This window comes from Hemitrygon akajei, chromosome 1 (genome assembly GCF_048418815.1).
Source record: "Hemitrygon akajei chromosome 1, sHemAka1.3, whole genome shotgun sequence".
Taxonomy (NCBI): Eukaryota; Metazoa; Chordata; class Chondrichthyes; order Myliobatiformes; family Dasyatidae; genus Hemitrygon; species Hemitrygon akajei.
Genome location: NC_133124.1, coordinates 165,188,130 through 165,214,564, shown reverse-complemented (window position 1 = coordinate 165,214,564; position 26,435 = coordinate 165,188,130). Strand labels below are relative to the sequence as shown.

Genomic DNA, 26,435 nt, shown 5'->3' with positions numbered 1-26,435 from the left:
AGATGGTTTTGTTCGACTGCTGAAGCACAAAGGTTTTTAAAATCCGAAGGCTAGCTGTTTAGTTTGTCCTTATGTGAAGACACGAGATTAAATGAGAAGCTTTTAATTCGCAACTCCCGTCAAAGAGGCATGACTCGTTATGGGGTGGAATATTAGATTCTCGAAGACTATTTGCTTGAGGATATGCAGGAATGTGCTAAGTTTAAACAAACTTTGTTGGAATGTTTTAACCCATCCCTTGGCTACCCAGTTTGACAGATAATCTCATTAAAGAAGGACCCTTTGAATGGTTTTGTTTCAATGCTGAAGCGTAAAGATTTTTTTAAATCTGAAAGCTAACTGCTTAGCCTGTTTCCTCATGAAGATATAAGATTAAATGTTTAATGTCTTTCTGCATGAATAAAGGTATCTTTTACTTTTGGTAAATCTTTGTAACTAATTTCGTTTTGTATTTTTAATACTGTATTTTTGATATATAAGAATTGAATTTCTTGTCTGGATATTGTTCAGTCTAGGTTGGAATGTAAACAACCTTGAAACTAATTGGAGCAATCAATCAATTTGGGGGGGGGGTGTCCATAGTTGTAGATGCTGGCTTTCTATTGGTTGGTTTTCCTTCTTTGGGAGGTGGGCAGGAGGATTTTATTTCTCTCAGAAGCTGTTTTTGAATTTCTTTTAGCCAACCTGTTGCTTGGTTACCATTTCTCAAGGTTTATGGGTTGGTTTTAACTTACATTTTAACCCTTTTAAATAATATTAAAAATCGACCAAACTGTTAATTTACTCACTTTTAACATGAAATGTTTAAATCACCCTGTTAAACGTAATAGGATTTGCTTATATTTAAGGCCCCTATTATTTTCTTTTACAAGAAACTCACATACACAAATGTGATAATCTACGTCTTTTTTTTAGCTTTTGGAATGGACTTTGTTTTCATCATCTTTTCAGGCCAAATCTAGAGAAGTTCCAATTCTTATAGATAATACACTTTCCTTTGTCCAACATAAAGTAGTGTCTGATACTAATGGACATTTTATTATAATTTCAGGAAAACTAGATAATCAATTAATAGTATTTGCCAATGAGTATGCCCCAAATGTAGATGATCCAGGATTCTTTGAGCGTTTTTTTTTTTTTTTTCGTTTTTATCAGATCTGAGTCTTTATTCTTTGGTGATGGGAGGAGATTTTAACTGCTGGCTAGACCCAATTTTAGACCAATCATCAGCATTTTGTGTGTGTTGTTTGGTTATTCAATCCTCTTTATTGAAATGAGGTATTGTTGATGTTTGGAGTTTCTTACATCCTTTTAGATAGGGGATACTAATTGTTTCCCATGTTCATCAAAGATATTCCAGTATTGATTTTTTTTATTGATAGTCAAATGATTTCATCAGTTCGTTCCTGTGAATATAAAGAGATTGCTGTTTCAGATCATGTTCCTTTATTTCTATCTTTAAATCTCCCTGGTCTTCCTCAAACAAACAGATATATTAGAGGACAAATTATTTCTTATACTGCGAGCGTTAAGAATAAAGCTAATAAAGAAAGAATTGAATTAGTCAATCAATTGAAACAATTAGATCAAAAATATGCTATAGCTCCAGGTCCTATTTTGTATAAAAGACATGTTGAAGTTAAAACTAAATACGATCTTATAACCATATAACAATCACAGCAGAGAAACAGGCCATCTCGGCCCTTCTAGTCCATGCCAAACACTTACACTCACCTAGTCCCACCTACCTGCACTCAGCCCATAACCCTCCATTCCTTTTCTGCCCATATACCTATCCAATTTTTATAAATGACAAAATCGAATATATCTCTACCACTTCTACTGGAAGCTAATTCCACACAGCTACCACTCTCTGAGTAAAGAAGTTCCCTTTACTCAGTAAAGATCTTCTGTTAACATATCCAATTGAAACTCAACTTCTTAAAGATAAAATTCAATTTTACATTCACAGAGATAAATTGGGCAAAGTATTGGCCAACCAATTAAAAACTTCTGTAGTTAAATGACAAATGACAAATTAAAGAGATTTGCAAAACTGATGGTGATAGGACAACTGATCCCTCTGAAATAAATGATACCTTTAGAGAATTCTATTCTAAACTTTATAGTTCTGATTCCCCTAAAGATGATACTATAATGAATAATTTTCTAGATCAATTAAACATCCCTGCACTTTCTGCAGATAACTGTAAACAGATGGATTGATCCATTTCTTATGAGGAAATTGCCATAGTTATACATTCATTACACTTTAGGAAAGCTCGGGGCCCAGATGGATTTTCTGGAGAATTTTATAAGGCTTTTTCTTCTTTAATTATACTGCAATTACACTTAGTCTTTTTGGATTCTTTCAATTTGGGTAGCTTGCCTCAATCTTTCTATGAAGCCTCAATTTCACTTATCCTAAAGAAGAACAAGGACCCAACTGAATGCTCTTCATATAGGCCAATTTCATTACTCAATGTTAATGCTAAAATCCTTTCTAAGGTTCTGGCTCGTAGGATTGAAAATATTCTACCTTCTATTTCTGATGATCAGACTGGATTTATTAAAAACCAGCATTCCCATTTTAGTATACACCATGTATTAAATGTCATTTACTCTCCCTCCCAGGAGATATCGGAATGTGTGATATCCTTAGATGCTGTGAAGGCCTTCGATCAGGTTGAATGGAATTATTTATTTAAAACCTCAGAAAAATTTAATTTTGGACCAGATTTTATTCAATGGATTAAATTACTTTATCTATCTCCTGCTCGGGTTCTTACTAATTTTCAAAATTCCAAACCATTTAAACTTCATCACGGATCTAGCCAAGGCTGTCCGTTGAGCCCTTTGCTCTTTGATCTAGCTTTAGAACCCCTTGCCATTGCTTTTCGAGAATCTAATGATATCTGTGGTATTTTAAGGAGGGGTATTTCTCAAATTTTGCACTGATAATATATTGCTGTTTATCTCTAATGTTGAGACCTCATCACCATGCATACTTTCTTTACTCTCCTGTCTTAAACAGTTTTCAGGATGTAAATTGAGCCTACATAAGAGTGAATTATTTCCTTTAAATAGTTTGGTATCAACTAATACTAATCTCCCTTTTAAAGTTGTAAGGAATCAATTTACTTATTCGGGTGTAACAGTCATTAAGAATTACAAACATCTATTTAAAGAAAACTTTCTTACTTTATTGAATCATGTAAAAAGGATATCATTAAGTTGGTCACCTCTTTCAATATCATTGATTGGATGAAGTAATTCTATTAAAATGAATATTATACCTAAATTTGTATATCTTCTTCAGGTTTTACCAGTTTTTATTCCTAAATCCTATTTTGACTCTCTTGATTCTATTTTATCCTCGTATACATAGAAAAATAAACATCCTCATTTGAATAAAGTTCATCTTCAAAAATCTAAGAAGTCTGGAGGTTTAGCCTTACCTAATTTTAGGTTTTATTACTGGGCAGTTAAGATACAGTATCTTACGATTTGGTTGTATTATATTAATTGCGTAGATTGTCTGGTATGGGTTACTTTAGAAGTTAACTCTGTTAATAAATTTTCTATTATTTCTCTTCTTGGATCCTCACTTCCTTTATCTGTAAGTAAACTAACTGATCATTTAATAGTTAAACATACTCTGAGGATCTGGATACCATTTAGAAAACACTTTGGTTTATTGAGATTTTTCCTTTCAAGTCCCATTTATACTAACATTTTTTTAAAACCTCCATGACTAATTTACTTTTTAAAGAATGGGACGGGTTGGTTATTAAATGCTTTTGGGATCTGTTTGTTGGAGGAAACCTTTTTTCATTTGAGCAATTGTCAGCTAAATATAGCTTACCCAAACCTCACATTTTTAGATATTTACAAATCAGATATTTACAATTAAGATCTCAATTATGTACATTTCCTATAAGCTCAGATAAGAACTTACTAGATGTAATTTTTAGTTTGACACCTTTTCATAATGGTTCAATATCTAATATTTATGGTATGTTATGGGAGACAAGGAATGTTCCTTTAGACAAAATTAAGAATCTCTGGGAACAAGATTTACAGACATCAATATCTGAGGAAACTTGGAATGAAATTTTTTAACTGGTTAATACTCATCACTATGTGCTCATCATTCCCTCATACAATTTAAGGTGGTACACAGAGCTCATATGATTAAGGATAAGCTATCTCTTTTTTATTCAAATATATCTCCCTACTGTGACAGATGTAATAATGGAGAAGCTTCATTAATTCATATAGTTTAGGACTTGTCTGAATCTTTAAAAAAATTGGAAGGAAGTTTTTCAAACTGTTTCCTTACTTTTTAAAGTTAATTTTAAGCCTAACCCTCTGACGGCCCCTTTTGGTATTGTTGCAGGACAAGATATTAAGCTGAAGACATCTGATTTACATATTTTGGCCTTTAGCTCTCTTATAGCTAGCAGGACGCTTTTGTTTAAATGGAAAGAAGTTTTTCCTCCTGCTCATGCCCAATAGTTATGTGATGTTATGTCATGCTTAGATTTAGAGAAGATCCGTTGTTCAATTTCTGAATCTCATCAAAACTTTCAAACATTGTGGGGACCTTTTCTGAATTATTTTCAAAACCTTCAACTTGTTGTTTAAACTGAGATATGGGCTATTATTCATTTTTATTATATGAGAAGGTATTTACCACCTTTTCTCCTTAATGAATAGCTTTGGTCTTGGTAGGGGTTAGATTCTTTTTTTTGTAATAAACTCAACCAAAGCAAGAGGTTGAGAGTGGAAGACTGAAGGCATCGCGGAGAGAAGGTCATTTTTATTCTCATTAACAGCTCGGGAAAAAGAGGCTAGACTGCGCAGGCACGTGACGTAGCGCGCCAAGGTTTAAAAGAAAGACCGCCATATACAGTGGCCATCGTTGGAGTGGACTGAGTCGGAGTGGGATGGCTTTGGTTCAATCAGGCTTCGGCAAGAAACAGGCAGAGGCGAGGGTAGGTTCCAGTAAGTTTCTGTTTTTCTTTTTTTTTGTTCAGACTAGAGAATATGCGAGGCAGTATGTTGGAATGCTCCTCTTGCAGGAAGTGGGAAGTCAGAGAGACCTCTGGTGTCCCTGACAACAATACCTGCAAGAAGTGCATCCAGCTGCAACTCCTAACAAACCGTGTTAGGGAACTGGAGCAGGAGCTGGATGACCTCCGGACCTCGGGAGACTGAGCAGTTTATAGATAGTAGCTTCCGGGAGGTAGTTACACCTAAGAAACAGGGCACAGGCAGTTGGGTTACCGTCAGGCGAGGGAACGGGAAAGGGCAGGTAGTGCAGGGTTCCCCTGTGGCCATTCCCCTCCAAAACAGGTATACCGATTTGGATGCTGTTGGGGGGGATGGGTTACCTGGGACAAGCTGCAGCAGCCGAGTCAGCTCTGACTCAATGTCAGACTCAGCTCTGGCACTGAGTCTGGTTCTGCAGTGCAGAAGGGAGGGAGGAAGAAGAGGAGAGCGGTAGTGATAAGGGACTCCATAGACAGGGGTACAGACAGGAGATTCTGTGGTCATAACAAAGACGCCCGGATGGTTTGTTGCCTCCCGGGTGCCAAGGTCAGGGATGTCTCTGATCGTGTGCACAGCATTCTGAAGTGGGAGGGTGATCAGCCAGAAGTCATGGTACACATTGGTACCAATGACAAAGGTAGAAAGAGTCAGGAGTTCCCGAAGAGTGAGTATAGAGAGCTTGGTATGAAGTTGAAAAACAGGACCTCGAGGGTAGTAATCTCTGGATTGCTGCCTGTGCCACGTGCCAGTGAGGGTAAGAGTAGGATGCTCTGGCAGATGAACTCGTGGCTGAGAAACTGGTGTAGGGGGCAGGGTTTCAAATTTTTAGATCATTGGGACCTCTTCTGGGGCAGGTGGGACCTGTACAAGAGAGACAGGTTACACCTGAAATACAAGAGGACCAATGTACTTGCAGGGAGGTTTGCTAGTGTTATTGGGCAGGGTTTAAACTAGATTTGTAGGGGGATGGGAACCAGGGTGCCAGAATAGATAGTGGAACGGGGATAAAATAAATGATGTTAGTAGTTCATGCAAAGTCACAAATAGTAAGGTTGTGTGTGGTGGTAACAATCTTCTGAGCTGTGTATATTTCAATTCGATGAGTATTGTGGGAAAGGCAGATGAGCTGAGGGTCTGGAGTGACACATGAAATTATGATATCATAGCTATTACTGAAACTTGGCTACAGGAGGGGCAGGACTGGTAGCTCAATGTTTCAGGGTTCCAATGTTTCAGACGTGATAGAGGCAGAGGGATGAAGGGTGGGGGTGGGTGGCATTGCTAGTCAGGGAAAATATTACAGCAGTGCTTTGGCAGGACAGATTAGAGGGCTTGTCTACTGAGGCCATATGGGTGGAGCTGTGAAACAGTAAAGGTATGACCACATTATACAGTCAGCGAGAATTGGAGGAGCAAATCTGCAGAGAGATGTCAGACAACCGCAGGAGACAGAAAGTTGTGATAGTAGGGGATTTTAATTGTCCACACATTGATTGGGACTCCCATACTGTTAAAGGTCTAGATGGGTTAGAGTTTGTAAAATGTGTTCAGGAAAGTTTTCTAAATCAATATATAGATGTACCAACTAGGGAGGATGCAATATTAGATCTCCTATTAGGAAATGAGTAAGGGCAGATGACGGAAGTGTGTGTAGGGGAACACTTTGGTTCCAGTGGTCATAACGTCATTAGATTCAACTTGATCATGGATAAAGATAGATCTGGTCCTCGGGTTGAAGTTTTAAACTGGAAAAAGTCCAAATTTGAAGAAATGAGAAAGGATCTAAAAAGCGTAGATTGGGACAGGTTGTTCTCTGGCAAGGATGTGATTGGTAAGTGGGAGGCCTTCAAAGGAGAAATTTTGAGAGTTTGTATGTTCCTATCAGGGTTAAAGGTAAAAGGAATAAGATAAGGAACCTTGGTTCTCGAGGGATATTGAAACTCTGATAAAGAAGAAGAGAGAAATGTATAACATGTATAGGAAACAGGGAGGAAATAAGATGCTTGAGGAGTATAAAAACAGTAAAAAAATAATTAAGAAAGAAATCAGGAGGGCTTAAAGAAGACATGAGTTTGCTTTGGCAGTCAGGGTGAAGGATAATCCTAAGAGCTTCTACAGGTATGTTAAGAGCAAAAGAATAGTAAAGGATAAAATTGGTCGTCTTGAAGATCAGAGTGGTTGGCTATGTATGGAACCAAAAGAAATGGGAGGGATATTAAATTGTTGTTTTGCATCTGTATTTACTAAGGAAACTGGAATGGAGTCAATGGAAACAAGGCAAACAAGTAGGGAGGTCATGGAACTTATACAGATTAAAGAGGAGGAGGTGCTGTCTTGAGGCAAATCAGAGTAGATAAATCCCCAGGACCTGACAGGGTATTCCATTGGACCTTGAAGGAGACTAGTGTTGAAATTGCAGGGCCCTGGCAGAAATATTTAAAATGTTGATATCCATGGGTCAAGTGCAGGAGGATTGGCGGATAGCTCATGTAGTTCCATTGTTTACAAAAGGCTCAAAAAGTAAGCCGGGAAATTATAGGCTGGTAAGTTTTAGATCGGTAGTAGGTAAATTTCTGGAAGGAATACTAAGAGATAGGATCTACAATTATTTGGATAGACTTATTAGAAAAAGTCAGCATGGCTTTGTGCGTGGTAGGTCATGTTTAACCAACCTATTGGAGTTTTTCGAGGAAGTAACCAGGAAAGTGGATGAAGGGAAGGCAGTGGATGTTGTATACATGGACTTCAGTAAGGCCTTTGACAAGGTCCCGCATGGGAGGTTAGTTAGGAAGATTCAGTTGCTAGGTATACACAGAGAAGTAGTAAATTGGATTAGACATTGGCTCAATGGAAGAAGCCAGAGAGTGGTAGTGGAAGATTGCTACTCTGAGTGGAGGCCTGTGACTAGTGGTGTGCCACAGGGATCATTGCTGGGTCCATTGTTATTTGTCGTCTATATCAATGATCTGAATGATAATGTGACAAATTGGATCAGTAAATTTGCTGATGATACAAAGATTGGAGGTGTAGTGGACAGTGAGGAAGGTTTTCAAAGCTTGCAGAGGGATTTGGACCAGTTGGAGGAATGGGCTGAAAAATGGCAGTTGGAGTTTAATGCAGACAAGTGTGAGGTATTGCACTTTGGAAGGTCAAACCAAGGTAGAACATACAAGGTAAATGGTAGGACACTGAGGAGTGCAGTAGGACAGAGGGATCGGGGAGTACAGATACAAAATTCCCTAAAAGTGGCATCACAATTAGATAGGGTCATGAAGAGAGCTTTTGGTACATTGGCCTTCATAAATCAAAGTATTGAGTATGAGAGTTGGAATGTTATGGTGAGGTTGTATAAGGCATTGCTGAGGCCGAATTTGGAGTATTGTGTACAGTTTTGGTCACCTAATTACAGGAAGAATATTAATAAAGTTGAAAGAGTGCAGAGAACGTTTATAAGGATGTTGCCAGGACTTGAGAAACTGAGTTACAGAGAAAGGTTGAATAGGTTAGGACTTTATTCCCTGGAGCTTAGGAGAATGAGCGGTGATTTGATAGAGGTGTATAAAATCATGATGGGTATAGATAGAGTGAATGCAAGCAGGCTTTTCCACTGAGGCTAGGGGAGGAAAAAACAGAGGTCATGGGTTAAGGGTGAAGGGGGAAAAATTTAAAGGGAACATTAGGGAACTCTTCTTCACGCAGAGAGTGGTGGGAGTGTGGAATGAGCTGCCAGATGAAGTGGTGAATGCGGGCTCACTTTTGACAGTTAAGAAAAACTTGGACAGGTCTGTGGATGAGAGGGGTTTGGAGGAAAATAGCCCAGGTGCAGGTCAGTTGGACTAGGCAGAAAAATGGTTCGGCACAGCCAAGAAGGGCCAAAAGGCCTGTTTCTGTGCTGTAATGCTCTATGGTTCTATTAGATTAGTTCAATATAACTATTGATTAACATATGAATATGAGGTAATGAGATTGTTATAATGAACAGATATAATGTAATTGGTAGTTTTTAAAATCTTTTTTGACCTTTTATATATACTTTCTTGTACTCTATATTCTTCTATGTAGAAACTAATAAAAATATTGGAAAAAGAAGTGGCAAATGGAGTTCAGCCCAGATAAGTGTGAAGTGGTTCATTTTGGTAGGTCAAATATGTTGGCAGAATATAGTATTAATGGTAAGACTCTTGGCAGTGTGGAGGATCAGAGGGATCTTGGAGTCTAAGTCCATAGGGCGCTCAAAGCTGCTACAAATGTTGACTCTGTGGTTAAGAAGGCATATGGTGCATTAGCTTTTATCAATCATGGGATTGAGTTTAAGAGCCGAGAGGTGACATTGCAGCTATATAGGACCTTGGTCAGACCCCACTTGGAGTACTGTGCTCAATTGTGGTCGCCTCACTGCAGAAAGGATGTGGAAACCATAGAAAGGGTGCAGAGGAGATTGACAAGAATGTTGCCTGAATTGGGGAGCCTGACTTATGAGAATAGGTTGACTGAACTCGGCCTTTTCTCCTTGAGGTGACGGAGAATGAGAGGTGGCCTGATGGAGATGTACAAGATAATGAGAGGCATTGATCGTGTGGATAGTCAGAGGCTTTTCCCCAGGGCTCAAATGGCTAGTATGAGAGGGCACAGTTTTAAGGTGCTTGGTAGTAGGTACAGAGGAGATGTCAGGGGTAAGTTTTTTATGCAGAGCGTGGTGAGTGCGTGAAATGGGCTGCTGGCGACTGTGGTGGAGGCAGAAACGATTGGGTCTTTTAAGAGACTCCTGGATGGGGAGGAGGGGTGGCATTACTGGTCAGGGATACTATTACAGCCAGAGAAAGGGTGGATAATGTAGCAGGATCCTCTTTTGAGTCAGTATGGGTGGAAGTCAGGAACAGGAAGGGAGCAGTTACTCTATTGGGAGTATTTTATAGGCCCCCAGGTAGCAGCAGAGATACCGAGGAGCAGATTGGGAGGTAGATTTGGGAAAGGTGCAAAAATAACAGGGTTGTTATCATGGGTGACTTTAACTTCCCTAATATTGATTGGCACCTGATTAGTTCCAAGGGTTTAGACGGGGCAGAGTTTGTTGAGTGTGTCCAGGACGGATTCCTCTCACAGTATATTGACAGGCCGACTAGGAGAAATGCCATACTAGATCTAGTATTAGGTAATGAACCGGGTCAGGTCACAGATCTCTGTGGGTGAGCATCTGGGGGACAGTGGCCATGCTCCCTGGCCTTGAACATTATCATGGAAATGGATAGAATCAGAGAGGACAGGAAAATTTTTCATTGGGGATAGGCAAATTATGAGGCTAACTTGCGGGTGTGAATTGGGATGATGTTTTTGCAGGGAAATGTACTATGGACACGTGGTTGATGTTTACAGATCTCTCGCAGGATGTTAGGGATAAATTTGTCCCGGTGAGGAAGATAAAGAATGGTAGGGTGAAGGAACCATGGGTGATAAGTGGTGGAATATCTAGTCAGGTGGGAGAAGGCAGCATACATGAGATTTAGGAAGTAAGGATCAGATGGGCCTATTTTTTTATTAATTTTTTTTATTGAGTTTTCAAATGATTACAGAAAGAAAAAAAATATCTACCCTTCCCCCTTCCCCTTAACCCCTCCCCCAACATCCCTATAGAAGAAAAGAAAAAGAAGAATGAAAGAAAGAAAGAAAGAAAGAAAGAAAGAAAGAAAGAATGCCTGGATATCGGAAGATCCCCACATGCTCCACAGAGTTCATAATAACTTTAGTATATTTATTTATTTATTTCCCCAAATAACCAATTATTTTATCTTCGGCGCACCTATATAATTAATCCTGTCTTTTGTAAATAAGGGCGCCAAATTTTCAAAAATGTTTCATATTTATCTCTTAAATTATAAGTAATTTTTTCAAGAGGAATACAGCTGGAAATTTCATTCTTCCAACGATCTATACTTAAGTATGAATCCGATTTCAAGTAACTGCAATAGCCTTTTTGGCTACTGCCAGTGCAATTTTTATGAATTCTTTCTGATATTTATTCAATTTGGGTTTCAGTTTTATCCCTTCAATATCACCTAATAAAAATAATACTGGGTTATGCGGAAGTTGTGTTCCAATAATTTGTTCCATTAAAACTCTTAAATTTGTCCAAAAAGGTTGAATTTTAGAACAAGACCAAGTAGAATGTAAAATAGTACCAATTTCTTGGTTACATCAGAAACACTGATCAGGTAAATTTGGGTTTAATTTATTTATTTTTTGTGGTGTAATATATAATTGATGTAAAGAATTATATTGCACTAATCTTAACCGGACATTTATTGTATTTGTCATATTATCAAGACATAGTCTTGACCAGTTTGTTTCTTCAATTTTAATATTCAAGTCAGTTTCCCATTTTTGAATCAAACTATACATACAAAAAATAATTTTTTTAGTTTTTCCTTTTTGAATTAAAGTTTCTATTTCATTAGATTTTAGCAATAACATTGTTTCACCCAATTTTTCTCTTAAATAAGCCCTTAATTGGAAGTAACAAAAAAGAGTGTTGTTTGATATTTTATATTTATTCTTTAATTGATCAAATGACATTAATATACCTCCTTCAAAACGATCTCCTATATATCTAATCCCTTTTTGAAACCAATTATATAAAAGTTGATTATCCATTGTAAAAGGAATAAGTCTATTTTGAATTAAAGATCTCTTTGCTAATAAAGAATTCCTTATTTCAGCATCAACATGTATTTTATTCCATAAATCAATCAAATGTTTTAATATAGAAGATTCTTTCTTTTCCCGTATCCATTTAGATTCCCATTTATATATAAAATCTTCTGGTGTATTTTCTACTATTTTATCTAGTTCTATTCTAATCCATGCTGGTTTATCTTTATCAAAAAAAGATGCAATAAATCTAAGTTGATTTGCTTTATAATAATTCTTAAAATTTGGAAGTTGTAACCCTCCTAGATCAAATTTCCATGTCAATTTTTCCAACGATATTCTTGACATCTTACCTTTCCAAAGGAACTTCCTCACATATTTATTTAACTCTTGGAAAAACTTCTGGGGTAGTTGTATTGGTAGTGATTGGAATAAGTATTGTAATCTAGGGGATATATTCATTTTTACAGTATTTACTCTACCTACTAATGTTATTGGTAATATCATCCATTTATCAAGATCTTCTTGAATTTTTTTCAATAATGGTAAATAATTTAATTTATATAAGTTCTTTATATCATTATCAACTCTTATAACTAAATATTTTATACTGTTTATCGGCCATCTAAATTGAGTTATTAATCGACATTGACTATAATCTCCTTTAGTAAGAGGTAAAATTTCACTTTTATCCCAATTTATTTTGTAGCCTGATATTTTCCCATATTCTTCTAATCTAGAGGATAATTTATGCAACAAGTACAATGGGTTTGTTAAATAAAGCAGAACATCATCAGCAAATAAGTTAATCTTGTATTCCTCCTGGTTAACTCTGAAACCCTTAATATCTGAGTCCATTCTAATTAATTCAGCTAATGGTTCTATCGCCAACACAAATAAAGCAGGTGATAATGGACAACCTTGCCTAGTTGACCTTGTTAACTGAAATGGTGTTGAAATTTGACCATTTGTCACTACTTTAGCTTTGGGATTAGTATTTAAGGTTTTAATCCATTTTATAAAGGATACTCCTAATCCATATTTTTCCAATACCTTAAATAAAAAATCCCATTCCAATCTATCAAATGCTTTTTCTGAATCTAAAGCAGCTGCCACACTCATTTCCTCCCTCTTTGGTGCCAAATGAATTATGCTAAGTAACCGGGTTACATTATCTGCCAATTGTCTATTTTTAATAAATCCTGTTTGATCCATATGTATTAATTTTGGTAAGTATTTAGATAATCTGTGAGATAAAATTTTTGCTATTATTTTATAGTCAGTGTTTAACAAAGAAATAGGTCTATATGATGTTGGCTTTAAAAGATCGCTATTTTTTTTGGCAATACTATTAAAATAGCTGTCGAAAAAGATTCTGGAAGTTTCTTTCCGCTTGGTGTATTAACTCCATAAAAGGAGGAATTAATAAATCTTTAAACTTTTTATAAAATTCGGGCAGAAAACCATCTTCTCCTGGGGATTTATTACTTTGAAATGATCCTGGAGCTTCTTTGACCTCTTTTAATGTAAAAGGCATAGCTAATCCCTTCTGTTCTTCCGAATTCAATTTTGGAAGAGTTATTTGTGATAAAAACCTTTCTATCTTGACATCATCATTTTGTGATTCTGATTTATACAGTTCGGAATAAAAATTCTTAAATTTCTATTTTTTTCTATTTTTTTCTTTCTTCGTTCGAACATTTCACTCTGCTTTAATAGGTCAGTACCATCCTGGATTTGTTTTACAAATACCTCATCACCAGTGTTATGTTTTGTAACTTCAAAACATTAAAGTAATTCAAGAAAGACACAGGAGTCCGAAATATGACTCTGACTTTGCCTGTACCTTAACCGAGGCGCGCACATATCACATGGTAGAGTGATGACATATGCAATTAAACATAACCTAAAAATAATTATTTAAATGAACAGGAATGATTAATCAAACAACATATACAAGCTTATTGAATTATCAAATACACAACACACCGGCACTAGGCCTCATGGAGACTCTTGACGAAGGGTGTCAGCTCGAAATATTGACTCTTCATTCCTTTCCACAGACACCACCCAACACACTTGAGTTTCCCCAGCACCCTGTCTGTGCCCCTCCAAATGTAATGTTGCTCAACTATGGAGCCTCTTAATCTTAATCTCATCTGTAGCTCTGTATGAATACACCATGCTTTTAACAGACTTAATTAAAACAGTTGTAGATGAGTATATCTCCCATCAAAAGCCCCAGACAAAACCTGAGATCTGCAGTCCGCTGAGAGCCAGATCAGAGATCAGAGACATTCAAGTCTGATGACCAAGAAAGTTACAAGAGGTCCAAGTACGATCTGTGGACTGCCATTTCATGGGTGAAGTGGTAATACCAGACTAAACTTGAATCAATGAATGATGCTTGACAATTGTGGCAAGGCTTGAATACAATGACCTCTTATACAGTTAACACAAGTGACATAAGTGACAGCAAGGCTTCACTGCCAGATGAGCTCACTGTCCTCTATGCTTGCTTTGACCATCACAAACTCCCACTGCCCCGATGATCCTGTGATTTTAGTCTCTGTCGCTGATGCGCAAACAGCACTCAGAACAGTGAACCCACAAAGAACATCCCACACAGACAGGATATCTTGCCAAGAAATAAAGACCTGTCCTGACCAACTGGCTAGAGTGTTTACTGGATCTTTAACCTCTCGCTTCAGCAGTCTGAGGTACCCGCCTCACTTATAACAGTACGTAAGAAGAACATGGTGACCTGTCTCAATGACCATCATTGAGGAGCACTTACATCCACAGTGGTGAAGTGTTTTCAGAGGTTGGTGATGAAACATATAACTCCTGCCTGAGAAGCAATGTGGATACGCTCCAATTTTCCTCCTGAAGCAACAGGCCCAGAACAGACTGACTTCATGAGAAGGAAACCAGAGGTCCATGAGCCAGTCCTCATCAGAGGATCAGAGTTGGAGAGGGTCAACAAGTTTAAATTCCTCTGTGTTATTACTCTGTAGGACCTGTCCTGGCCAGGCACCTGAGCCATTATGAGAAAGTATGGCAGTTCCTCTACTTTGTCAGGAGTTGAGTAGAGATAGATAGATAGATAGATAGATAGATAGATAGATAGATAGATAGATAGATAGATAGATAGATAGATAGATAGATAGATAGATAGATAGATAGATAGATAGATAGATAGATAGATAGATAGATAGATAGATAGATAGATAGATAGATAGATAGATAGATAGATAGATAGATAGATAGATAGATAGATAGATAGATAGATAGATAGATAGATAGATAGATAGATACTTTATTCATCCCCATGGGGAAATTCAACTTTTTTCCAATGTCCCATACACTTGTTGTAGCAAAACTAATTACATACAATACTTAACTCAGTAAAAAATATGATATGCATCTAAATCACTATCTCAAAAAGCATTAATAATAGCTTTTAAAAAGTTCTTAAGTCCTGGCGGTAGAATTGTAAAGCCTAATGGCATTGGGGAGTATTGACCTCTTCATCCTGTCTGAGGAGCATTGCATCGATAGTAACCTGTCGCTGAAACTGCTTCTCTGTCTCTGGATGGTGCTATGTAGAGGATGTTCAGAGTTATCCATAATTGACCGTAGCCTACTCAGCGCCCTTCGCTCAGCTACCGATGTTAAACTCTCCAGTACTTTGCCCACGACAGAACCCGCCTTCCTTACCAGCTTATTAAGACGTGAGGCGTCCCTCTTCTTAATGCTTCCTCCCCAACACGCCACTACAAAGAAGAGGGCGCTCTCCACAACTGACCTATAGAACATCTTCAGCATCTCACTACAGACATTGAATGATGCCAACCTTCTTAGGAAGTACAGTCGACTCTGTGCCTTCCTGCACAAGGCATCTGTGTTGGCAGTCCAGTCTAGCTTCTCATCTAACTGTACTCCCAGATACTTGTAGGTCTTAACCTGCTCCACACATTCTCCATTAATGATCACTGGCTCCATATGAGGCCTAGATCTCCTAAAGTCCACCACCATCTCCTTGGTCTTGGTGATATTGAGACGCAGGTAGTTTGAGTTGCACCATATCACAAAGTCCTGTATCAGTTTCCTATACTCCTCCTCCTGATTCAGCATGATCTTTAAAACTCTGGTAAATGTCTATAGATGTGCAGTACTGAGTATATGGACTGACTGCATCACACCCTTGTTTAGAAACACCAATGCCCTTAAATGGAAATAAGTAGTCATACCCATACAGGTAAAGTCCTCCACATCATTGAGCATTGTACATGAAGCTTTGTCACTGGAAAGAACTGTCCATCATCAGAGACACCTACCATTAAAGACAAGCTCTCTTCTCAATGCTGCCATCAAGAATAAGCTATTGGAGTCTCAGGACTCACACCACCAGGTTCAGAAACAGTTATTACCCCTCAGACATCAGGTTCTTGACTCAAAGAGGATAACTTCACTTGCCCCATCACTGCAATGTTCTCACAATTTATGGATTCATTTTCAAGGACTCTGCATCCCATTTTTAAATATTTATTGCTTATTTTTTATTATTTCTTTTTGTATTTACAGTTTACTGTCTTGCACACTGGTTGAATGTCCAATTTGCTGTGGTCACTCATTGATTCTGTTATGGTTATTATTCTGTGGATTTATTGAGTATGCCTACAAGAAAATGAATCCCAGTGTTGTATGTGGTAACATATATGTACTTTGGCAAAAAAATTACTTGGATGTTTGCATTTCTAAATCTCTGCTCCAGATAGAAAAAGCTTAGGCTCTCTATTCCATGGTGGAAATGTATGATCTTGGTGTATCTCATCCTGCAACATTGCTACCTCTTTCTCACAGTGTGCTGACACAACTTCATGTAGATCCCCACCTGAAGTTTCACCAGTATCTCAAAACTCAGAGCCATAGAGCACTGCAATACAGAAACAGGCCTTTCAGCCCATCTAGTCCATGTGAACTACTCATCTCTCAGGTTCCATCGACCTGCACCTGTGCCATAGACATTCACACTCCTCCGATCCATGTATGCATCCAAAATTCTTTAAAATGCTGAAATCGAATCTGCACACATCACTTCCATTGGCAGCTCATTCCACACTCTCACCACAATTTGAGTAAAAAGCCCCCCTCATGTTCCTCTTAAATATTTCACCTTTCTCAATTAACCCATGACCAGTTGAGGCCAGTTCATTGGCTATATTGAAGAGGAAGTTAGATATGGCCCTTGAGGCTAAAGGGATCAGGGGGTATGGAGAGAAAGCAGGTACAGGGTTGGATGATCAGCCATAATCATACTGAATGGTGGTGCAGGCTCGAAGGGCCGAATGGCCTACTCCTGCACCTATTTTCTATGTTTCTATGTTTCTATGGTTCTAGTCTCAACCATCCTAACTTATTAAAATGTCATCAAATAGGCAGTTAAATGTTCACTTGGCCCATTTTAGAATAAAAGATGAAGGAAATACCAGAGTAAATTAGACATGTTTTGCCTGACTTTTAAAATTTTTTTTGAGCAATTAAGAAAAATAGCAAGCAAATATTCATACAGAGCTTGGGTTCATGACAGACAGATATATATACTTTTACACTTTCAGGATTCTTCATGTTTTTAAGTGTTGTTTTTTTTTTGCAATGCAGTTTGGTTTCTGCATTTCAACAACACATGCATTGATTTTCCTGGTAGGAAAACCTTTGCAAGGTTAAGCTGGTGTAAATAGAGTCCATTCGCTTCAAACAGATTCTACCTCTGTTAATAGTTCAGTTGCAATAAAATTTAGGAAAGAATTTATAGATCTGATAGACCACTCATTAATTTTGAGCCTTCCCTTAACAGGAAGTATTATTTTTAACAGGAAGCAGGAGTTTTAGAGAGTAAATTAGAGCAGCTGTTATTGGATAAATCCACAACTGACATGTGAGAGTTACTGAAAGACCGGCCTGCCAGAGTTCAGGTTAGGCATGTTCCAGTACTGAGGAGAGACTCGGAACTTCGGTTGGTGAGAGAGGTTGTAGATTTAATCAAAAAGGAAAGGAAAGCATGTTCACTATTTTGGAAGCTGAAATTGGACAAGGGCTTCCCAGAAAATAAATAAAGCAGGAGGGAACTCAACCAAGGAAATAAAAATGTGAAAGGGGAACATACAAAGTATTTGGCAAGTGGCATTAAAGAGAATCCTGAACCATTTTTTTACGCAGATTTAGAATAAGGTAATAACTCATCAGAGGGTAGGACCCACCCAAGGATAAAGGAGGGAATTTATGCTTGAAGTCAAATAACATGAGCAAAGTTCTTCACTTCAGTATTCACAGAGAAGGAATTGGAGCCCAGTGAGATCAGTGTGGGGTGTTCTAATATACTGGAAATTTTGAGATTAATAAGTAGATGGTAATGGGTCTCAAAGAGCATTTAGGTGGATTAATCCCAAAGACCTGAAAGGGATGCATCCCAGATTATTTTGACCAGGAAGAGAATTTCTGGGACTTTGACAAAGATCTCCCTCACCCATTAGTGCTTATGCATTGTATAATGAATTGATGTGTAGGTACAGTACACAGGCAAGCTTTTCACTGTGCCTCGGTACCTGTGACAATAAAAATATAATAAAAATAGCAAAAATAATAATAGGAATAATCCTTGTATCCCCTCCTGCAGGACAGACAGTGGCCAATACTGTGCCTTTGATTAGAAAAAAAGCAGGGATAATGCAGGATTTGCAGACTGGTGAGCCTCACATCAGTAGCACAGATGCTTTTGGAGAGGAAACTTAAGAATAGGTCTTACTCACAATCTTAAGAATAGGAGTTACTCATGTTTGGAAAGAACATTCAAAGTTCAAAGTAAATGTATCACAAAAGCAGATGCAGAACCTTGAGACTGGAGGCCAGATAAGGACAGACAGCATGGCTGTAACAGAAGGTCACACTCAGTGTTTTGGTAACCATGTAACCATTTTATTACAAACGTTTGTAGATACACCAGCGCGACAATGCAAGTATCTAATCAGCCAATCACATGGCAGCAACTAAATGTGTAAAAGCTGCTGGAAGTTTTTGTTGTTGTCCAGACCATATATCAGAATGGGGAAGCAATGTGATCTAAATAACTTTGACGTGGAATGATTGTTGGTGCCAGACGGGGTGGTTTGAGTATCTCAGAAACTGCTGATCTCCTGGGATTTTCACATACAACAGTCTTTAGAGTTTACAAAGAATGGTCCAGAGGCCTAAACAAAATGCATCCAGTGAGTAACACAAAGAAAATGCTGGAGGAATTCAGCAGGTCATGCAGCATCCGTGGAAAAGTGTACACAGTTGATGTTTCAGGCTGAGACGGTTCTTGATGACATAGATCAGTGGGCGTCAACCCGACTGCCCACAATCAGGGCCGCCTCAAGACAACTCATGTGGCAGCAGAACCCTCAATGGATACGATTAAATATTCTCGTTTCAGCCTGATACAACCAAAAAGCACAACTGCTTCCCCCATCAGTAAAGTCAACAAAGATGTTTTAATGCAATTAAATAAACTATCACTGCTTAAAACTGATGGAAACAATGCCAATTGTGGATGGACTCCTCACCAGATTCCACACAGGAAACGTGGCTGCAGGTCAGGGATACAAGTGTGTTTAAGGGAAAGGGATTTAAAATCCCAATACCGACTATCCTGCTGGCAAACGTGCAGTCTCTGGTGAATTAAATTCATGATATCAGAGCTAGGGTGCTGAATCAGAGGGACATTAGGTCCGCGTGTGTCCTTTGTTTCACTGAATCCTGGTTAACCCCTTCCATACCAGATGCAGCGATTCAGATTGACAGGTTTACTATACACCGTCAGGATGGATCCATGCAGTGTCTCAGATGCAGAGGTGGAGGAGAACCCCTCATGATCAACTGTTCTTAGTGCACACATATATCAGCGCTGTCCCAATTCTGCTCACCAGTCATGGAATATCTAGCAGTTAAGACTCGTCCATTTTATCTACCACGGGAGATTTCTGGGATCACTTTGGTCGCGGTATACATTCCACCTCAGGCCAATGTCAATCAGGCCTTAGATAATCTGAGTAATGGGGATCAACATGCACAAAACAGTGCACCCTAATGCCTTCAGCATTGTTTTGGGAGATTTTAACCAGGCCAGTCTGAAAAACAGACTAAGCAATTACCATCAATAGAGGAAACAGCACATTGAACTATTGTTATACCACCAACAAGAATGCCGACTGCTATTCCAAGCCCTCACTTCGGGAAGTCTGATCAACTGGCTGTACTTCTACTTCCTGAGTACAGGCAGAGACTGAAGACAGCAGCACCAGTAGTGAGGACCAAGAAGGTTTGGACAAGGGAAGCACAGGAGCGCCTACAGGACAACTTTGTATCCGTGACTGGACTGTATTCAGGGATTCATCTTCGAACCTGGATGAGTATGCTGCAGCTGTTACCGACTTCATTAAAACCTTTGTGGATGAGTGTGTGCCAAAAAGATTTACTGTACATTTCCAAACCAAAACCTGTGGATGAACCAGAAGGTACATCGTCTGCTGAAGGCTAGATCTGTGGCATTCAAGTCTGGTGACCCAGGTCTGTACCAGAAAACTGGTATGACTTGCAGAGGGCTAATTCAAGGGGAAAGAGACAATTTTGAATGAGGTTGAAGGTGACATTGGATGTACAATAACTCTGACAGGGTTTGCAAGACATTACTGCCTACAAAGCAAAACCCAATAGCATGAATGGCAGTGATGCTTCACTACCAGATGAAGTCAACGGTTTCTGTACCTGCTTTAAAAAGGAGAATGTAACTACAGCTGTGAAGATCCTTGCTGCACCCAGTGACCCAGAGGCCAATGTTAGGCTGTCTTTAAAGAGGGTGAACCCTCGCAAGGTGGAAGGTCCCAATAGAATACCTGGTAAGGCTCTGAAAACTTGTGAAAACCACTGGCAGGAGTATTCAAGGACATTTTCAATCTCTAACTACTGTGGGTGGAATTTCCCACTTGCTTCATAAAGGCAACAATTATACCAGAGCTTAAGAAGAATAATGTGAGCTGCCTTAATGACTATCGCCCTGTAGCATTCACATCTACCGTGATGAAATGTTTTGACAGGTTGACTAGACTGAACTCCTACCTCAGCAAGGACCTGGACCCACTGCAATTTGCCTGTCACCACAGTAGGTCAAGGGCAGATGCAATCTCAATGGCTCCCCACATGGCCTTAGGCCACATGGACAATGCAAACACTTATTTCAGGATGCTGTTCATCGACTATAGTTCAGCATTTAATACCATCATTCCCACAATCCTGATTGATAAGTTACAGAACCTGGACCTTTGTATTTCCCTCGGCCATTGGATCCTCAACTTCCTAACTGGAAGACCACAATCTGTATGGATTGGTGACAATATCTCCTCCTCGCTGACAATCAGTGTTGGTGCACCTCAGGGGTGTGTGCTTAGCCCACTGCTCTACTCTCTCTATATCCATGACTGTGCGGCTAAGCATAGCTCAAATACCATCTATAAATGTGCTGATGATATAACCATTGTTGGTAGAATCTCAGGTGGTGACGAGAGGGCGTACAGGAGTGAGATATGCCAACTAGTGGAGTGGTGTCACAGCAAAAACCTTGCACTCAATGTCAGTAAGACGAAAGAGCTGATTGTGGATTTCAGGCAGGGTAAGACAAAGGAACACATACCAATCCTCAAAGAGGGATCAGAAGTGGATAGAGTGAGCAGTTTCAAATTCCTGGCTGTCAGGATCTCTGAGGACCTAACCTGGTCTCAGCATACTGATGCAGTTATAAAGAAGGCAACAACGCTGGAGGAACTCAGCAGGTCGGGCAGCATCCATGGAAACAAACAGTCAATGTTTCGGGCCGAGACCCTTCATCAGGACCTGACAAAGGACCTGGGTCCTGACAAAGGGTCTCGGCCCGAAACATTGATTGTTCATTTCTACGGATGCTGCCCGACCTGGTGAGTTCCTCCAGCATTTTGTGCATGTTTCTTTGACCCCAGCATCTGCAGAGTATTTTGTGTTTATAAAGAAGGCAAGACAGGGACTATATTTCATTAGGAGCTTGAAGAGATTTGGTATGTCAACAAAACATTTCAAAAACTTCTGTAGATATACTGTGGAGAGCATTCTGACAGACTGCATCACTGTCTGGTACGGGGGATGCTGTTACTGCACAGGACCGAAAGAAGCTGTAGAGGGTTGCAAATTTAGTTGGTTCCATCTTAGGTATTAGACAACAAAATACCCTGGATCTCTTCAAGGAGCAGTGTCTCAGAAAGGCAGTGTCCATTATTAAGGACCTCCAAGACCCAGGGCATGCACTTTACTCAATATTACCATCAGGTAGGAGGTACAGAAGCCTGAAGGCACACACTCGGTGATAACTTCCCCTCTGCCATCCAACTCCTAAATGGACATTGAATCCATGAACACTATCTCCCTTTTTTAAAGTATATTATTTCTGTTTCTGCACCATTTTTTCAACATATGTATACTGAGATTTATTTATTTATTTATTATTATTATATTTCTTCCTTCTTTTATATTATGTTTTGCACTGAAATGCTGCTGCAAAGTTAGCAAATTTAAGGACACATGTTAGTGTTTAGAAAATGAATCTGAGGCTTGTATATGGTGGCATATGTGTAATTTGAGAATAAATTTACTCTGAACTCTGAATTTTTGATTCGATTCCAGTTCCACAAGTTGCCAACATTTACTAATCCGTATATATTTAGAATGTGAGAGGAAACCCATGCAGTCACTGAGAGAACGTACGAACTCCCTATAGGCGACAGTGGAATTGAATCTGGCTCGCTGGTGTTGTAAAGCATTGTACTAACCATGCTGAAGAGAGAGAGGTGAACTTTAAAGTGGATGTGTGGGTGAGACAGGGTTTTATACAGAGAGTTTAATTTGCATCATACATGACCCAGACATCATGAGCTGAAGAGCCTGTTCATGTGCTGCACTGTTCATGTTCAAAGGACTTTCCATTACAGATGGAGACATTCGGTCCATGTGACTGTGCCTCCAGTAAAGGTCCTTTCAGTTGCATCTAGATTGTCTGACCCGGAGCATCAGTTCAATAACTCACTGTAGTGTTGGTTCAGGAATAAACAATGGCTTGGGAGATCTAGAATAACTTGTCTACCTGGAAACAATGGGACCTTCAGTCCAACTGAGAGAGCAGACAGTCCCAGAACAGAACAGAGTAATCCCAGCGCTGAACTGGGAATGTTCCTTGTACATGCTTGTTACAACAGCTGTAAAAGTACACTGAAATCTCCAGAGACTGCAATAAAATCCTACCTTCAATCCACTGCAGAGCGTTGCAGAGATCCTCAGTTTCACGGGACACTTTATAGACAAAGAGAACAAGTGGAGCCCCTGGTCCTTCAATAATATTCAGTTTTTTCATAATATTGTGGTGGATTTTCCTCTGAGCATAACACTCCACTGGTACAGAACACAACCTATCCATCCGTCAACTTCTTTCATATCCTCAGCTCCCCATCACAATTCCTTCACCCTGACTGGACCCTGCTCAGCTCCTCCTATGCCTTTCCCTTCACAGGAACACTGGCCTTGCCTTCAGTCCCTTTCGACTCACCTCAGCTCATCACCCCAGATCACCTTCTGTTCCAGTTCACTATCACCCGCAATCTCCTGATCCCGCAGGAAGAGAATTCCCACGATTCCCAACCTCTGCTAGAATATCCTATGTTCTTCAGTGTTAAATGGCTTTCCACCCCGCCACTGCTCCCTCCGCACCCCACAATACTGTCACTCTGTCCTTTAGTTTGAGACACTCCCACTGGGAGCAATTTCCATCACATCTGCCAAGTCCTGTGCCCATGGGGTCTTGGATAGTCCAGTAAGATCACTCGCCAATCCTCTGATTCCCCAGCTTCAAGTGCAGTGTCCCACCTTGGCAGGGGAGAGTCTGCTGTAGTGTCCCATAAGACCCCAAGATCGGTCAGACCAAACTTTGGGATGTCCTGTAGACGGACCCTGCTCTTACACCAACACCAGAGGCAGAGAGTGATTTGAAAAATGGCCCCTAATATCAGGAGGACCCAGAACCTGGACCATAAGACCATAAGAAATAGGAGCAGAAGTAGGCCATTTGGCCCATTGAGTTTTCTCCACTATTCAATCATAGACTGATCCAATTCTTCCCCACTCCCCTACTTTTACCCCATATGTTTTGATGCCCTGGCTAATCAAGAACCTATCTATCTCTGCCTTAAATACACCCAATGACTTGGCCTCCACAGCTGCTTGTGGCAACAACTTCCACAGATTTACCACCCTCTGACTAAAGAAATGTCTCCACATGTCAGTTCTTAAAGGACGTCCTTCAATCCTGAAATCATGCTCTATGGTCTTAGAATCCCCTACCATGGGAACTAACTATGCCACATCTCATCTGTTCAGGCCGTTTTTCATTCAAAATGTTTCTATGCGATCCCTCTCATTCTCCTGAACTCCAGGAAATACTCCAGGGAATAGTTGTTGGCTATTTGATTACTAATTTAATTGGTTCAGTACAACAATGTGGGCCGAAGGACCTGTTCCTGTGCTGTACTGTTCTATGTTCCATGTTCTATCTGGACTCAGTGAGAGTGAGTGTGAGGTTGTTGTTCAGTGTAAATATACAAACCATCCAGTTCTGTCCATTTGTGAGTGAAACCTGCTGTCCTCACCCAGTCAGACCCCATGAGTCCCAGCTAATTATTCACTGATATCAGTGACTTGCATTTAACTGGCAACTTTCCCAGCCTCAGGATGTCCAGAGATGCTTTCCAGCCAATAGATTGGAGTGAGAGTTATGGTACCATTCAGGTACATCAGGGAGACAGGGAATAGACAGTGAACACAGCCTGGCCAGCAACATATAAAGTTTGTGAGTTTATATTAAATGAACAATAGTGTGGAGACCTGTTGTTTGGGAAAATTGGGATTGTCTCCCATCCGGACACCAGTGCTGGTTGACAAGTGTACATCCAGAGCTGAGAAGAAAGCATTGATAACAGATGATTCCTCAGATCCCAGCAAGCTGAACAACAGGATGTTTATACTGTCCACACAGCTCTTGGGAGGGTTGTAGTTCACTAGGAAGTTCCTCAGAGTCTCGATGTTGCTGCCAAGGACCAAGGAGGGAGAGCATCAGCTGCCTCGGTGAAACAGGTTAAAGAAATCATCATATTTCTCTCTGTCCAGTTGGGATCACACACCACAACTAAGGGAGCTTACCTCTCATCCATCGTTGGGTGGTGAAAGCAGCCGTCATTTGAAAATTCTGAAATGGAAGGTAAAAAAGAGTCATTAATCTTTTTACATTTCAAGATCAAGTTCTCAATGACAGCATGAAGATATAAACTCACGGCTGCTCTGTTCTTGTCTCAAAGCCCAGGATTTCCAAGAGGAAATTCTATTTTTCATTGAGGATATCGGGAAAACAGTCCGAGAAGAATTTCCTGAAGGATCATCCTGTGAAGATTTCTGGGTGGGTCTGAAAAATAAGAAGAGGACAATTTACATTGTCAGGATTGTACTATAGGTCTTCCAAACAGTGAATAGATCGAGAAAAACAAATATGCAGGGAGATTATGGAGAGTTGTACGAATAACGCAGTTGTCACAGTCAGGGATTTTATCTTCCTTAACATGGACTGGGACTGCCGCACAATGAAGGGCTTAGAAAGGGTGAAATTTGTTATGTTTATTTATGAAAGAGTCACAGAAAATGTATCCATCACATGCTGGCAGCTTGTTTCAGTCTCACCACTCTGAGTGACGAAGTTCTCCCCCCATGTTCCCCTTAAACATTTCACATTTCACACTTAACTCATGACCTCTGGTTGTCGTCTCACCCAACCTCAGTGTAAAAAGTCTGCTTGCATTTACGCTATGCATACCCCTCATAATTTTGTATACCTCTATCAAATCTCCCTTCAGTCTTCTGCTTTCCAAGGAATAAGGTCTAACCTGTTCAATCTTTCCTTATAACTCAGATCCTCCAGTCCAAGCAACATCCTTGTAAATTTTCTCTGTACTCTTTCAATATTATTTACATTCCTGCTGTAGGTAGGTGACCAAAACTGCACACAATACTCCAAATCAGGCCCCAACAGTGTCTTATATAACTTCGGATTCAGATTCAGATTCAGTTTATTGTCATTTAGAAACCACAAATGCAATGCAGTTAAAAAATGAGACAACGTTCTCCGGAATGATATCACAAAAAAAGCACATGACAAAACAGACCACACAAGAAAAACCACATAACGTTTGGTAATCCCCAATCCAGAGTCTGGAGAGGCTGCTGCGTATCAATATTGCGCTACCGTCTTAGCACATACCCCAGAAAAGAGCTCCAAATCCATCAGACAAGACTACCCAGACACACCAAGTCAAGAGACCAGCACTACCACCCAACAAACCAAAAACCTACACAAAACCACATAGTTATAATTAACATTTAGTTACAACAGTGCAGACGATACCATAATTGATAAAAGACTAACTTGACAAAGACCACATAATTATAACATATAGTTTCAACAGTGCAAAGCAATACTGTAATATGATAAAGAGCAGTCCATTGCACTGTAAAAAAAAAGTCTCAAAGTCCCGACAGCCCATCATCTCACGCTGACGGTAGAAGGAAGAAAACTC

General features: G+C 39.5%; 2 protein-coding genes across 2 annotated transcripts in view; one reads left to right on the top strand and one right to left on the bottom strand.

Moving 5' to 3' along the window:
* Positions 1-26,435, bottom strand: part of LOC140732028 (uncharacterized) — a 559,606-nt gene that overhangs the window by 300,576 nt on the left and 232,595 nt on the right. The gene's annotated exons all lie outside the window — the stretch shown is intronic.
* LOC140732009 (uncharacterized) overlaps positions 1-26,435 on the top strand; it is a 334,699-nt gene that overhangs the window by 190,631 nt on the left and 117,633 nt on the right. The gene's annotated exons all lie outside the window — the stretch shown is intronic.